Genomic DNA, 4,159 nt, shown 5'->3' with positions numbered 1-4,159 from the left:
GTTTGCACGGTTTGTACAAATTGAGGGGTTTGCATTTGATCGCTCCCCTATATATATATATATATATATATATATATATATATATAAGTAACTAGGCTGCCACAAGTTGTCTTATTGTTCGACGGTTATAAGGATTTCCCGCCTAAACATGTATGTAGACACAATTTACATTACAGGTTCAAATGAGCCTATTTAATTGACATCCGTCCTTGTAAACATAACTGATTTCCGTACGAAAAAGGATTTCTTTTCAAAGACTTAAATAAGCAAAAGTCTGGATTTCCATTCCTCGGACTTATAAGTCCGATCTCTACAAACTTTTCAAACATAAAAGTCTGGGAAATTCAGAGTTGCAAGTCTGAATTTAACTCTGAAGTGTCTTTCAGACCCGTAAGTCTGAATATAAGAATTCAAATGAAGTCTGAACTGTGAAGTCTGAACTACATCAAGTATTGGTTATTTCCCAGACTTGCAATATAACTCTGAATTGGTCTGGTTCAAACTTATTTCCATAGTTACTTCCCAGACTTAGAATACAACTATGAACTCTTCTTCAGAGTTGAAGTTCAGAGTTTCCTTTCTGAATTATAAAAAGTCAGAATTCTTGTGATTCAGATTGATGCTCATAGATACTTTCTAGACTTAAAAGACAACTCTGAATTTCTCTTATTCAGAGTTAAGTCCAGAGTTATTTTCCAGCCTAACAACAAAACTATGAATTCTTGTGCTTTAGAGTTAATGTTCATAGATTTTTTAGACCTGAGGAAAGATCTCAACTCATTTTCTTCATTTAAAATTCAGAGTTGTCTTCCAGACTTATAAGACATACATGTATAAAAGTCTGGAAAAACCAGAGTTGTAAGTTTGAATTTAACTCTGAAGTGTCCTCCAAACTTCTAAGTATGAATGCATGAATTCAAATGAAGTCTGACCTATGAAGTCTGAACTACATCAGGCATTGGTTATTTGCCAGACTTACAACATAACTCTTAATTGTTCTGTTTCAGACTTATTTCCATAATTACTTCCCATACTTAGAATACAACTTTGAACTCCTCTTCAGAGTTGAAGTTCAGAGTTTCATTCTTGACTTATAAGAAAGAATTCTTGTGATTCAGAGTTATGCTCATACATACTTTCCAGACTTAGAAGACGACTCTGAATTTCTTTTCTTCACAGTTAAAGTCCAGAGTCATTTTCCAGCCTAACAACACAACTCTGGATTTTTGTACTTTTGAGTTAAAGTTCAGAGTTTGTTTGCAGACCTAAGGACAAGTTTGAACTTCTTTTCCTCAGTTAAAATTCAGAGTTGTCTTCCAGACTTATAAGGCGTAAAAGTATAAAAGTATAATGAAAAGTCTGAACTCCTTTTCCTCAGTTAAAATTCAGAGTTGTCTTTCAGACTTATAAGACATACAAGTATGAAAGTCTGGGAAAATCAGAGTTGTAACTCTGAATGTAACTCTGAATTGTCCTCCAGACTTCTAAGTATGAATGTAGGAAYTCAAATGAAGTCTGACCTGTGAAGTCTGAAAGTCAAGTGTAATTCAGACTTGTAAGTATGAACGTAGAAACTCAAATGAAGTCTGACCTGTGAAGTCTGAAAGTCAAGTGTAATTCAAACTTGTAAGTATGAATGTAGGAATTCAAATGAAGTCTGAGCTGTAAAGTCATCAGGCATTGGTTATTTCTCAGACTTACAACATAACTCTGAAGTGTTCTGATCCAGACTTAGTTCCATAGTTTATTCCCAGACTTAGAATACAACTCTGAACTCCTCTTCAGAGTTGAAGTTCAGAGTTACGTTTCTGAATTATAAGAAGTCAGAATTCTTGTAATTCAGAGTTATGCTCATAGATACTTTCTAGACTTAGAAGACAACTCTGCATTTCTCTTATTCAGAGTTAAGTCTAGAGTTATTTTCTAGCCTAACAACAAAACTTTGAATTCTTATGCTTCAGAGTTAATGTTCAAAGTTTTCTTTTAGACCCGAGGAAAAATCTCAACTCATTTTCCTCATTTAAAATACCCCGTGTATTACACGGGCATGAAAATGGGTTTCAAAAGGTTGTGCATGGAAGTGGTGTCAACACCAACATCTATGGTTAACAAAGGAGGCTTTAGAGGCTTAACAAACAGTGTGCAAGGCAGTTTCACGAGTCACAGAAAAACCCACTTGACTACTACTCTCTTTGGTCATTGGAATTTGTAATATGACTGGGCGACTGTCATTTCTATCAAACTCACATGACAAGTCGCATCAAGGAATGTGGACGGTTTTGAGCAGTTTTAACCATACTTCTTGAGTAGTGCTTTCCATATATCATTTTCATATAAATATTCTCGATCATTATAGTGGACTTGTGGTTTTTTCACGTAAACCTGGTCTTGTTTTCTTATCTCTTATTTATTTCCGTCAAGTTTCGATATTATGTTGTTGATTGTTGTTTTCGTTGAGATTTTGAGTTTATCGTTTCCGCGTTACAAACTACGTTTGAGTTTATTTTGGGTCTTGGGCGATTTCGACTACGTTTCTACTCATTTTCGTTCTCGGTTTTCTGGGTTGGATCGAGTTTGGTGTGGTCAGTATTGCCACAAGTGGTATCAGAGGTCTTAGGTTGTTTGTCGATAAACTAAGTTTGTGACATCTCAAATTCGTCTACACTTGTCAAACAATGTTCTACAAGATGCATGTGATGAGACTACTACGGCTGGAATGTGGGCGAACAAACTCCACATGAAACAAAGGTTATACGTATACTCATCGATTGCAGGAGGGTGGATCCACTACCGAACACATCTCAACATTCAAAGGAGATTGTTGAAGAAGTAGGGTGTGTCATACGATGAATAAAAAATAATGATAGAGTAGTAGTAAAGATTAATGATTATTCTTTACATTATTTGAATATGTTTATCATTTGGTCATTTGTTAGTTTTATAGAGATCGTCATTAAAATCATAATAAAATGTATCTTATTTTTCTTCCGATTATCGAATTGAATTATAACTTTTTAAGGTATAATGTATAAAACGTCAAGAATAATATTCTTATAACATTTTGAGAAAAAAGAATATCTAAATATTGGGAAATTTCTTGTCCCAACTTTTGATGTTATCAGAGTATCTTTAACAAACAGAGAAAATAGGGATTTTGAGCAAATATTTTGTTCCAATAGATTTTCCAAAACTATCTCTAGAATGGAGACAAGGTTTTTTTTCCTTCCAAATACGGAGAACACCAAAAAAATGATTATCATGTAAGAGTATAATAGGAAACTTTGAAAATAAAATTTTAAAAATAAAAATAATATTTTAGTAAATGAATGAAATACTTTAATATCATAATTAATGTTGAATTCTTCAAAATGAGAAATTTGTTGCAAATAAATGTAATTTTTAAATTTTTTTGACTTTTAATTCTATATTTTTAAAATTTTTAAATAAATCTGTTGAATATGCTGCTAAAATATTTACATATTATCTTTATGACGAGATATTAGACCGTTACTGTACTTTTTATATACAATTGTGAAAAACATTTTTAAATTTTGAATTGTTAAATAGTTGTGAATGTCATACATTTGTATCCGAAGAAGTAATTATTTATATAAACCAAAAAGTTATTTCATCATAAAAATTATAGTAAATAAATAAATATATATATATATATATATATATATATATATAGGGGCAGGTTCAAATGCGAACCGTCCAATTCTAAAAAACCGTGTAAACCAAATTCGACCAATAAGAAAATTCCATTTGTTTTCAATTAAATTTAAATAATAAGGGTATTTATGATATTTTGTACACATATTTCGTAATTATGGAAGTTATTAATTCATATTATATAAGGAAATTAAATAAAATAAATATTGAAGAAAGGAAACGTTTCAATATATAAGGAAATTATATTATTAAAATYATTATTTTAATGATAACTATAATAAATAATGAAACAAAGTATGAAGATTTCATCAAATATATTGATGAAATCGTGGGTTGCTGCAGGTGAAAAAAAAACAAATATTCATTACACTCTATAGTCATGAAAAATGTTTCATGTGTGTTTCATGTGTAAATGACTTATATTAGTCTTCAAAGCATATTATATATATCAATGAAACATTGTCATGATGTAAAAAAAATTCATATT

Source organism: Cynara cardunculus, assembly GCF_001531365.2.
Source record: "Cynara cardunculus var. scolymus isolate 2C chromosome LG 9, CcrdV1, whole genome shotgun sequence".
NCBI classification, from domain to species: domain Eukaryota; kingdom Viridiplantae; phylum Streptophyta; class Magnoliopsida; order Asterales; family Asteraceae; genus Cynara; species Cynara cardunculus.
The sequence above is the reverse complement of the archived record's forward strand: the minus strand, read 5'-3'. Positions refer to the sequence as shown.